This window comes from Protopterus annectens, chromosome 14.part0, assembly GCF_019279795.1.
Source record: "Protopterus annectens isolate FY-2018-M chromosome 14.part0, PAN1.0, whole genome shotgun sequence".
In the NCBI taxonomy this organism is placed as follows: Eukaryota; Metazoa; Chordata; order Ceratodontiformes; family Protopteridae; genus Protopterus; species Protopterus annectens.
Window position 1 is genome coordinate 954,151,234 of NC_056748.1, and position 13,224 is coordinate 954,164,457.

The window sequence follows — 13,224 nt, forward strand, 5'->3', positions numbered from 1 at the left end:
CCTACATGCAGTCATTGTTGAATTTCTTCAGTGTCAGTGGTGCAACAGGTAGCACAATCACCTTTGGTGTAGAAGGCTGTGGGTTTACTCTCACACTGAGCAGATCAATTGCTGTTCTCCAGTGCAGCATAGTAGGGGTGTTGTACTCCTGAGTGTGTTGTCTTTCAGTTGAGACATTAAACTGGGGTCCCATCTGCTTGAGTTGGTGATAGCTCAGATGGATGTAAAAGTGCACCTATCGGAAAGAGTAGAGAAAGGTCCTCAATACCATGGCCAAATGTCCCCTAGTAGTATAAATAGAACCTTGGGCATCCCCTGAAAAGAGGCAACTAGCCTGGTGGGGCTAAACCAGTCAACAAAGGAAAAATAAATAAAATACAATTTGTGAGACTGGACAAGACAAGCTCTTCTGAAAGACTGAGATTTATTTTACAGGCAAAGAGAGTGCAGTGCAAAAACAATCAGTAGTTCTGATGACAAAGTAAGGGTACAGGTAATGCGTCGAGGAGCAGTGCTACTACTAGTGTTGGAATACAGTTCTGGTATAGCTGGACCATTACCACAATATCTGTAGTTCACCAGCTTAAATGGTATTATGAGAGAGCAGCCTTTTTCATATCAAAGCATGACCTCTAAACTATAGGCCTGAAACTTAGAGGTCTTGTTAGCTTAGCATCCATAAGCGGCAGAAATTGTCTTGATATGCATGCAGCTACTGAGATTTATTCATTTATTTAGCTAGTTCTTTACAAAAGCATACCATTATCTAATACGGTCTGATTTAAAAAATGAAACACATCAAATCTTTATTGAAATTTAAAATAGCCTCATGACCTAGTTATCTCCACTGCCACCTAATACAGTGGCCATTACTGTCATGTCTGCTTCAGCTGGCATGTGCAGAAATGGACAGTACTTTGATGCATGCAGGACTGGCAGGTCCACTGCTGCACAATCCTGGTCTGATATTCTAATTAAAGTACAGAATTAGCCCCTGGAGCATCAATCACTGCTAAATGAAAATTAAGTATACACTGTACGAAATACTGTACAGTAAACTAGCTTCCCTTTTGCAGATCAAAATGCCAGTCTCAAAAAAATCCTCCAGCTTCTATGGCAGTATATGTTCTTTTTAAATCTATAGTGTGTGAGTTAAACTGCACTGATCTGGCTTGTGCTCTTTAAAACCAAACTTCGTTGAATAATTTTGTATTAAATGAAATAGGAATCACAACTTCAGTCTCAAATGCCCGCTGCTCTCACTTATACTGACAGCTGAATTATATTGCAAGTCAGTGAAATATAATGTTTAAATGAATTTTCTGTTTTTTAATGCTTCTACCTAGAATAAACCTGACTAACCTGCAGGTCATTGCAGTGAAATACTAGTTTCTTTTGTCTGCATATGGTTGCTAAGAGACAAGACAATTCAGACATTCCTCACAAAGTGAAACACCTTTCAGAATCCCAGCAACTACACCCACTAAACAACACAGCAACAACACACTGCCTTCTTTAAATCAGTTTCCACTAACATGCCAGCCAATGAATACTCCTTTGCTATGCAAGATATTTCAAGGTACGAGATTAATTTAATTTACTAGAACTAGTTAACTAAGCACATCTGTTTTTCCACTATAAAACCAACCACACTCTAAAAATGGATTCTGAATTACACAGTAGAGTAAGTAAATGACTCTGTTATTCTAGTAATATTTGAATTCTATAAATGTCTCTATAAACATATGGTAACTGGCTTGCTATGCCACAGGCCGCAGGCAAATGTTTCTTCTCATGAAATGTTTTGTTTCCTTTGTGTTAAAAGCTTTGCAGCAAGTTTTTGGTCTTTGTGTTACAGCAATGCTTGCATCATTCTTGTCTTCCATCCAAATGATGATGGGGTCTGTGTCTTGTGGGGTGGGTGACGAAGAATGCTGGGAGTCCTGCATGCTTATAAGATGTAGTCTCAATTTCTTTATCAAGATGTTTTAACTATTTAGTTGTTTTACTTATTGCAGAAGTTTTCTGACACAGACAGCTGTAAGGAAATGTTTAGGTGCAGTTCAGAAGTCTGCAAAGACTCACACGGGTGTGTGCATCACCTGGGACAAACAAGTCAGATGGCCTCTACAGTCGATTCCTTCTGTACTGCATCACAATGTAGTGTGTAACATACGTAGTTCCCCTTTTCTATGAATATAGTCACAATGTCTTTGTGGAATATGAAATGAATGACATTATTAAAGACATTTCCTTCATTAGGTAGACACTCACACACACAAAGAATCCAGGCAGATGTGTACCAGGTCACACATCTACTTGAAAGGATTCACATTAACATTCTGCAATTGCAAATATTCATTCACTAAAATATCACATTTAAATCAGCTTTATGAATGTCTGATTTTAGAATTTTTGGTATTTCACTATTCCTAAAATGTTGAGATATATAACAAATGAAATTGATAAGATAGTAACCCAAGATTTAAGTTTTATTAGGAGTGGGGTGTGTGTGAAAAAGTAATGTATAACAAAAGAAGGGTTAATAAGGGAGGGGTTAAATAACATAACTGAGAAATGTGTTTATAAGTGTTTTAGTTATAATGTTTTGCCTACACCATCTGTCCCAGTCAGAGGAACTCAAAAAAAAAAAATTAAATTCAGCTAAGTTTGCATCATTTATGTCTACCATCCTTACAATGACTGGGTTTCAGTTAAAAAAATGAGCCCATGTAGAACACATATATTTCTTAACTGAATTTGTTTAATCTCTCCTTCACTGGTCCATCCTTTGTTATACTTTACTTCTTCATACCTGTCTCTCCATATAATTTCATATAACTCTAACACCCTACCCATGAGATTCATTGTATATAGAAAATGGTCATGGTACTGATAAATTATAATTCTTTCATTTAATTTTCATAACTCTTTCATCCCTACTTCAACAGATTCTTAACTTTGTCCTTATATCTCTTTTCTGCCTTAACTGGAAATTTTGTTATGAGCCATTCTCTAGATAAAGTCCTCTTTTGATGATTCTGGTTTCATCCTATCCCATTTATCATACATAAGCTTGTAAAAAGTTTTCACGTAATTTTCTTTCAGCAAGGAACTTCATATTTAATTAAAAATTCCTCATACTACCTCTGCCTTTTTATGAATTTTGTTTTGCTAGCTTTTTAAAAAGTAATAGCTTTATACTCTATATTGCAATGTATTTTCTCCCCTTCAAGTCCTAAAAAAATAAATAAATAAATAAAATATAATGGTGTCTTCCTAGCAACCTATCAAGTAAGGAACTGTCTAACAACATCCATCCATCCACCTTTCTTAAAAGTAATGGACCGTGTTTTCCCTTCCTTCAATTTTCTTTGGTACATAAACCTTCTCTTTATGGGGTTAGAACCATATATCAAAGAGAAAAAAAATAACTGTCTCCACCATCTGTGTAATACATAAAACTACCAAAACCTGCCAAAACTATAAGCAACATTGAGAGGAACTCTCATGTCTCCTCAATCTGTTGCAATGGCATGTAACTGTTTTGTGGGGGACTTGCTCAGGAAACCTAAGTGCCTGACATTACTTAAAGAGTTTGCATACAGAAATATTAAATGTCATGCACTCAAACCACAAGCTGTATAGCCAAAGATGATACTGGTGGTTTTAGGATTTGTAAAGGCCATGCATGAAGTCTATTAATTCCACTGTTTTCCATACCAACAGATCACTGCCTAAAAAACAGGCCAAGCAGAAACACACTACTATATTTTCTAGGACATTGTCTACACATAAGCCCAAGATCCCAGACGCAAAAATTGACGTGGTACTCCAGGCTCTTTATCCCACTGGATATCAGCTCTTTAGTTTGCATGGAGCTGGCCAGGCCTATCAAGACTTTGCCTGGAAGGATACTGTTAACCAAACTTTAATGCAGTAAGTAGCCAGAACCACAATTATGAAATGTTGCAGCACAGAGCTACTGATATTATAAACAGTGCCTGACAAGGAAGACAACTCCTGGAGGAAGAATAGAGAGCAACACGTTGGGGGGGGGGGGGCATCGACTGTAGCACCTCTCATGGAGACAGAGGTTTCTTGGTCTCATTCAAAGGAAGTGGCACCTTTTCAGATTCCCACAGTTTGGTGCCTGATCCTGGGGCAGAGATGGAGAGACAATGTATTGGAGATGTCCCATATATGAGGGTCTATTTCTGTGTATTAATATCTCTAAGTTCTGTACACCCCTTAGTCACAATCAAACATATTAAAAATCTCTGACTTATGGTATATATGTACATCAGGGGTTCAACATCGACAGTCACCTGTGCAAGGTATGCACATAAAGTATTATGTTTTATCATGTTTATATTTGTAAAACTCAGTTGCACATATACTCGTGGTGCTGAGCCATACTTATGTGCGGAGTCACACTTACACCGGATATTTGCATGTCATTCTTTATCTTGCACCCACACTGTGGAACTGCACTAACCTAATGTTGGAATATCTGCAACCTCTGAGGTTCATTGCAAGGATAAGATGCAACAGTCAGGGAGTATGGTGTGTGTGTGTGTGTGTGTGTGTGTGTGTGTGTGTGTGTGTGTGTGTGTGTGTGTGTGTGTGTGTGTGTGTGTGTGTGTGTGTGTGTGTGTGTGTGTGTATGTGTGTGTTGGGCACAGGGAATGTAACCATTGTATCCTCAGCACAGACTATGGCCATAGCCTGTACAACTGAGGATACGCAGGCTACCCACACCTCACACAAAGGACAGGTTAATTAGGAGACTGTCAAACAGGGGAGTGTGCTAGCCTCCAATAAGCAGATGTCAAAATCTGGCCCTAGCGTTCCTGAGCAGAGAAGCTCTCACAGGGTGGGGGTTGAAGGGCAGTGATACTCAGTGGTAACATGGTTACCACGCTCCCCTGTGGTCAGTGTGTACGTTGCTACAACTCAGCCTATGTGCAAGGCCATCATGGAGGCCCAGGCTAGTACCACCACAAGCATCATGATATTGTGAGGGTGATGCAGGATGTGCTTGATGACCTATGGGACTGCATGTCTTTTATGTGTGATTTTCTGCATAACATTAGTAACACACAGGTATGTGCAATGTTTTCTAAAGCTCAATTACCAAGGGAGAGGGGCCATCAATGGAACCGTTAAACTGCCCCATTCACAGATGGTAGCCAGTGTGCCAACAGACAACTAAGATCCAGCTCCACTAGAGGCTGTCCCTGTATTCACTTTGGCTTGGCTTGTAACAGGCATTGCTCAAGATCATACAGTAAATCCAGTGCAAATTCTGGCAGATTCAGCCGTCATGGATGGTGCATGCATGATATACTGAAGCCTCTGTCACTCATGACCTGGAACATGCTGCAGGGCTGGAACTACTGCTAAGGCTCTGAACCTCCAGACCCACAATCACAGCACTACAGCTCCCAGTGTACTGCTTACCTCTGCTAACACTGACCCTTCTCAATGACTGATATGTCAAAGGTCCCCCCAATGACATTTCACAGAAAAGTACATTTTACTTTCATACTTTTCAGAACTCATACTCACAGACTGCTCTGTGAAACACATGAACTTCTGTGTTATGTTCTCCACCTGCGCAAGTAATGATAACTGTGCCCTGCTTTTTGTGCATTGCTGCTTTTGTGTGATCATCATGCGTCAGTACGTACAGCCTGGTGTTGGTTTTGCATGTGTCATTTTTACTCTAGTATCTGCTTTACTCTTATGTACTATCTCCTAAAGCTATGTCATTTCACTTCTTCTTTATCAGTGCCACAGCAAAATGTGACCACCACCTAGCATGACCATCCCTTATTACTGGCTCCTCCACTGATTCCTCATCTGATTCAATCTCTGCTGCCTGTTGTAATGGTAACTGCTGCCCCTGCAAGTTCCCACCCTACTGCAGCTGCTTTCTAAGTATAATGTTGTGTAATATGGCACACTTTCACTGTTTGTGCAGATATGCAAGGGTCATACTATAGGACACCACTGGATGAATCCAAATAGCAAACGTGTGCCTTAAACAGCCTAACCACACACTCATTCATTTTTTTTTTACATAGATTGGCTGTCGTTGTACACATGGTGTGTTTTTGGAAGTCATGAGTCATGGTTTCAGGGCATATCTAGCATCACTAACAAGTTCCCCCTGTGTGGAATTATCCCTTGCAAGCCATTGCCACAGATCACAGGTGTGCCATATATGGCATTCATAACAACTGCCTGGTTAGCATGCACACACACAGGTTCATAGCATGTTAGTAGGCTATTGATCCAAGGGTCTTTACAATCTTAGCCATTAAATCCCAATAGAGTACTAGATGACAGATATCATCTAGGCCCAAAGTTTTTCTAGCAAGGACTACCCATGTCCAGGAAAGAAGGTGGGTCAACCCCTAGCAGAAATTTACAGTTTCCAATCTAGTTTTCCAGGTTGCGCTTAAACAGTGTCATGGAGGTGCTCTGCTTGACATGGATTGGAAGTTTATTCCAGAGCAGTGGCAACCTCTGAGAGATGGATCTGTCTTTCCAGCAGGTCCTATTTATGCCACGGGCTAGATTGAGGTCCCTGGAATGGGTGACTCCAGTCCCATTTGACTTACGGATGTGCAGCATTTCCATTAGACTTGGGTCAGAGCTAGCCCTGTAAACCAGACATACGTTGCCTCTAAGTAGTCTATACGCTACTGCGTACAGTAACAGGGACTACAGGGACTACAGGGACTGCAGACTGTCTGTATAAGACATCTGCTGGAAACCTTGAATTTTCTTAGTTAGAAATCTCTGAGGTCTGTCAAGTTACTGCAGGTGTCTGGTACAGTACATACCAAAGGAAGCATTATATGCAATAATCGGACTCTTTTCCTCTTGAGGTAATGCCTTTGCTAATCAGGTGAGCAACGTAGAATTCTTTCCTCACCACAGCAGACTCATGGTGATCAAAGTTGAGGTCACAGTCAACTTTGTGTTCCCAGGTCTTTCACTACTGAATTAGTACTTAGGGTATTATTGTTCATTTTATAATCAGCAGGGACACTGTTTTTACTGAAGGGAATGTTGATGCATTTTTTAGCATTTAGTTTAAGACCTTGGTTTTGGCACCAGTCGTTGGTCTGTGTGAGACCCTCTTGAAGTATACTGACATCACTAGGGGATTCAATGACAGCACCTGATTTGCAGTCATCTGCAAACTTGGTTAGCCACAACCCCTCCATTTTGGCCTGGACTTCTGAGAAGTATGTGCCAAACAAGAAGGTCCCCAGCACTGAATCCTGTGGGAGTCCACTGGTGACAGGTCTGCTGGTAGATGTAAAGTCTCCCACTTTGACTGAGTGTTGTCAATCTGTGAGCCAGTTTGCAACCCACCTGATAAGGTAGCAGTTGACATTCAACTGGGTAAGTTTGTCAATGATGCTTGAATGTGGGATGGTGTCAAAGGACTTGACCAAGTCAAGACAGGCTGTGTGCACGGCTTTGTCCTCGTCTATGGCTCTGGTCACATTCTCAAAGTTGTCCACCAGGTTTAGCAGGCATAACCTGCCCTTGACAAAACCAAACTGGGACGGATCCAGGGTTTGGAGATCATCTATATCCTTATTAATGAGGTCCATGTTGATTCATTCAATTGCCTTGCAGATGAGGCTGCTTAAACCTATGGGTCTATAGTTACCTGGGTCTATTGCCGAGCCACCCTTGTGGAGGGGGCTGACAGCTGCTGTTTTCCATTCCATGAGGACAAAGCTAGTACTTAGGCTATGGTTGAAGAGAGTGTCTAATGGAGTAGCTAGCTCTTGTTTTAGAATATTAAGAATGCAGCCCAGAATGCTATCTGGTCCCATGGATGCTGTGTTTTTAGCCTTGGAGACAGCATTGATGACATGCTCTTTGGAGATGTGTGTGGGGGGGTGATGAATTTTGTGGTATGCTTGAGGGGGGATAGAGAGGTGAAATTTTCACCAAACGTGTCTGCTAGCAGGTTTGCAATTTCCAACAGGGTCAGTGTGTGTGATGCCATCCACAATTAGTGCAGCACACATTTGAGTCCTACCTTTTAGGTTGCGGATGTAGCTGAAGAAAGCCTTATGGTTATCCTTGGCTATAGCTACTAAACTTTTCTCATAGTTGCTCTTTGAAGATTTTAGGAGTTGTCTTATTTGCTTGTTTAGGCTGAGTTGGGTGCTCTTCCAGTTCTGGGATCACACTTTTTTATTTTTAGACAGCAACTTCTTTTGCTTATTGTATAATTTATTAATGCCAGACATCCACCAGGATGGTTTATTTTTTCTTAAGGATCTTGTTTTAATCCTACCCAGCATGGCTGTGTCTATACATTTGTGTAGATGTTTATACAGGGCATCAGTGTATACCTTAGTATAGCCTTCAATGCCATATGTGGAAACTGGAGCTTGGAAATTGATTATACCTTCCCTTAGGAGGGTATAGTTAGCTTTGGTGGAGTTTTTTAGCCTTACCTCTCATTTGGGGAGTTCTGGTGCTATTACTACTTCAAAAATGACTGATTTATGGTTGGATTTAACCAGTGCAGGCCCTACACTTGAGGCATTGCAGTGGCCACTCATATTGGTGAGGACTAGATCTAGAATATTGGAGCCACTTTTGGGGTGGTGCACTATTTGTTCCAGGAATTTGAGTTAACAAATTCCGTGAAGTTTTGTGCGAGTGAGTTTGGGCTTGTATAAGTTTCCCAATTAATGGAAGGATAGTTGGAGTCACCCATGACTAAGGTGTTAGTTTGTACCTTATTTGTCCCAAGTAAGTCTAAATAAGCTGTGTGGGCATCTTGGTTCATAGAAGGGGACCCGTAACTGATGATGACCTATAGGTGGTCTTACCCATGGTAATTTGGACTTGGAGTAGCACCACAGAGTTTTCTTGTCTGACCAGTCTACAATCTTTAATGAAGATATATGCTCCACCACATTTGATTCCAACATCTTCAATTTGCAGTGTGAAATTGTGGAAGGCATTGTAACCTTGTAAGGCCGGGGTACTTTCTGCAACCTTGACCTAGGTTTCTGTGACTGCACAGACATCAAAAACTTCCACAGAGTGTAGTTTCTGATTTAAACTCCTAGCATTTAGCAGCATGTCCCTTTAATCCCTTTAGTATCTTTGTGTTTCATATTTTCACATCTGGAATTTTTTTTTCCTCAAAAATGTTTTTATTTTCAATTAAAATAACATTTACATAATATTTTTAAATATCATTTTAAACAACTATATACAATATTTACAATAGCCTGACTTTCAATTATATACACTGTATGTTATTAAATATAGAATTAACAGATCAGTTATCAGAGATACAATATTGATTATTGCAGAGTGTCCAACAAAGATATAACTTTCTTCCAAGGATTATTTACCAGTGGCCTGGGATAGATTCATAGTTCTTTGATTTTTATTTCCATCAATGCAGTTGTCTTCAGTAAAGTGTAGAAGTCTTTCAAGGTTGGGGGTGTATTTGAATTCCACCTTCTGGTTATGCATTTCCTAGATATGGCAAATATTGTCCATAACAAATACATAATTGTCTTATTCAGGTAGGGACCTTCATTTACATTTATTATAATCAATGCTTTAGTTAAGGTAAAGGATTCATTAAATAAAGCTTGTAAAAAATAATTGATTCCATTCCAGTATGATTTAATTTTATTACATTCATAAAAAATATTAATACAGTCTGCTTTATTTGACTTTACACACCTCCAGCAAAAAAAATTTGTAGTAGAACTGATCTTTTAAATTCTATCTGGTGTTAAAAATGCTCTATGTAAGTATTTCCAGTTAAATATTTTCCAGTACTATGTGTTAGAGGTGCAATTAACTGATAGTAAGATGTTAGTTTTAATTTCTTCTGTTAACTGCCTTTTGTTAAGAACTGCCAGTATGATGGTTTGGGAATTGTTTTATATGTTATTATACCATGACACCCATTAATATTCCAAAACGTGCACGCTGATTGGCCAGCGTGCACGTTGTAAATCGACTTATACTAATGGAAAAAGGTCCGGTCGCCCGGACTTTTTCCATTAGTATAAGTCTCTTTTAAAACACTGTCTCGCTATGTTAAAAGAGTTTAACATAGCGAGACAGGTTTAAAAAAAGCAACGGAGATCTCCGTTGCTTATTTTAAAGCTGTCTCACTATGTTAAACTCTTTTAACATAGCGACACAGTGTGTAAAAAGCAATGGAGATCTTGCTTTCTCCGTTGCTTTTTTTTTAAACCTGTCTCGCTATGTTAAATGGGTTTAACATAGTGAGACAACTTTAAAATAAGCAACGGAGATCTCCGTTGCTTATTTTAAAGCTGTCTCGCTATGTTAAACCCATTTAACATAGCGAGACAGGTTTAAAAAAAAAAGCAATGGAGAAAGCAAGATCTCCGCTTTACTGTTGCTATGTTAAATGGGTTTAACATAGAGAGACAGCTTTAAAATAAGCAACGGACATCCGTTGCTTATTTTAAAGCTGTCTCGCTATATTAAACCCATTTAACATAGCGAAACAGTAAAAATCAACGGAGATCTTGCTTTCTCCGTTGCTTTTGGCCACAGCTCTGATGTACTGCATAGGCATGCGCAGTACATCAGAACTGCCGCGGATACCAGACAACTGCGGAAGGGCAGCAAAGAGGCATTATACAATGCCATTATTTAAGAAAAGTAATTATTTCTTTTCTTAAATAATGTCATAGTATAATAGCAATAACCCACTTCTGGGTGTGGGTAATGCAGGATTTACCCACGGTTGTCTTTGTTTGGTCCCTCAGACTTCGCCCTCGGGACCAAACCACGCCAACCATGGGTAAATCCCACATTACCCACATAGATTTGAAATGGAATTTTTCTTTTCACAACTATTATATATAAATTCATACAGAAAACTTATTAGACTTGGAATATCTTTAAATGAGGAATTATTAATTAATCTGCATAAATCTTGAGTGTACATTAGAATGCTTTGTAAGGTTACTCAGTCCTGTGTTGGAATATTGTAATCAGTTTTTATCATATGTATATCTAAAACATTTAATTTATTTACACATTGAAACCAGCATAAGAGTCCATTTTGTTCCCAGGAGGTTATTGTTTCCCTATATATTTTGTGAGGAAAGTTCTTAGTGATGGTAAATGGGGTTAAAAGTTCAAACCAAAGTTTTAGATCTATGTTTGCATTGATAAGTTACCTGAAGGAATTGATGTAATGATTAATCAGTGTTGTATTTGAAGGTTTTATTATATTATATTGTATACTTATGCATAGTATGTACCAGGGTTTGTTTGATTTGTCTACTATTAAATTTTTTTTAACAGATTAAATTCATTTGTTAATATAACCGTTGTTAATTCTTTCCAGTTGGCAAAATAATGTGGGTTTATCCAGTCTATTGTAGTTTTAAGCACAGATGATTTTTTATATGTTTCTATTTCTGGGAAGTTCAATCACATCGGAAATTTTGTTGCTGTGATCTAGTCTAAAAAAGGCATTATGGGGAGGCAAGTAACTTTGCCAGCAACCAAAAGCCTAGAGGTGCCAGGTTAAGACTGGCAAAGCAGCGCAGTCTCTCCACCATGTTGTCCCAGGCTGACAAGAACTGGATCCCCTTAGAATAACACCAGAAACTAAGCCCATTATTGAAGTCAATCATTTTCTGTTTATATTGTGGTATCATCCTAGGTGAGGGTAAAATGCTGCTCAAAGCTAAGGAGATAACCACGTGGGACACATATTCAATAGTCCAGAGAGCTATGTCTCAAGTCGTTCACACCAACATGAACTATAACAGAGTCATAACGGTACTTGATGTTGAGAGACTTGAGTGCATGTGCGATCTGGTGAATCCTTGCACCAGACAGGCAGCTGACCGTAACCTTCTCCTTGTTCAACTTGGTGAGTGAGGCGTCTGTATGTCTCACTATAGAGACACCTATAACTAAAACATTTGGAATAGTTGTGCATTGCCTTAGGGGCTTATTTGGTGAGACACAGGTGCTTGTGTTTTTATGTGTATCGGGTGCTTTGGCTGTTGTGTTAGGTGTAGCATTGTTTGTTTTTGAAGGTCTCTGGTGTTTAGGTAGGTTTCTGGAGAGTACATCTGCATATGAAGGTTTATGTATTGGATGCATATTACAAATAGGAGTCATGGTGTGTGAGCTGACAACTTGCTGTTCTGGGAATGTGAGAGCAGTGATTCCAGATTCTCAGTGTTCAAGCAAAATTGTTATTCTTTTTTTATTAAGGGGTCATTCCTTAAGGGGTCATGAGGGGGGGTTGGTACACTGTACTGCAAAAAAAAAAAATGTCACCCAGCTGGAAGAGAGGGAGAAACAGAAATCAACACTCCATAATGCAAGGTTTTAACCTGGTATCTCAGCAAATAAGGAGAACAAGAGGGGGGTATCAGGTTGGGAACTATTTTAGGGTGACTAACTTATGGGATATACAGTAGGAGGTCTATAAAAAGGGGTTCTATAGGGTCTGATGTTGATATGTAAGAGGTAAAATCTCTGCTGGGTGGTTCACTGAACAGCGGAGAGCTACTCAAGCCCTGCTGTGCTAGATAGCAGCCACTTCTAAGTGAAAATACTTCTATTGGTGCTTTTGCATCTGTAACCATCAAGAGTTACCCCCTCTGCATGGTGGTGCTCAATGATGCACTATGAACAAGGAAGAGCAAAGCAGCTAATACAAAGAAACCAATGAAAGAGCTCAAACTGAGCCCTGCATCAAAGAAATAGCTCAAACTGAGCCCTGAACCAGTAGCCTTTACTTAGATAGTCCTACTATACACTCCTGCTTCGAGGGTACAGGGGGGCTTCTCCAAAAAAAGATGTCCTGATTTTTAGGGCTCAATCTACAAACAGAACTGAATTCAGCCAGTCTGAATCTAATCTATAATACATCCAATAGGAGTATAATGGAACAACACAAAAAAGTATGATTTTTTTAAATACATAAGCAACAGTGTAAAAGCAGCACAATTTTTCTTGACTTAATGACAGCAACAGAATAAAACAGCAGAAACAGACCTTTTCTTAAATTAAGTAAAAGCAGCAGTTGGTGTGAAATACAGTCAAATTATAAGAAATGCAGTAGTAAAATATAGTGCAAAGCAGCAGCAAACAGTACATATTTTTTTAACTGCTGAAGTACAGTCACAGTATATAAGAGAA

At 39.3% G+C, this 13,224-nt stretch overlaps 1 protein-coding gene across 1 annotated transcript in view; it reads left to right on the forward strand.

Annotated features, from left to right (window-relative positions):
* Window positions 1-1,519: 1,519 nt before the first annotated feature.
* Window positions 1,520-13,224, forward strand: part of LOC122789362 (trichoplein keratin filament-binding protein-like) — an 823,181-nt gene continuing 811,476 nt past the window's right edge. The window contains exon 1 of the mRNA XM_044056751.1: window positions 1,520-1,579. The gene's annotated coding sequence lies outside the window, so the exon portion shown is untranslated. The remainder of the gene's footprint in view (window positions 1,580-13,224) is intronic.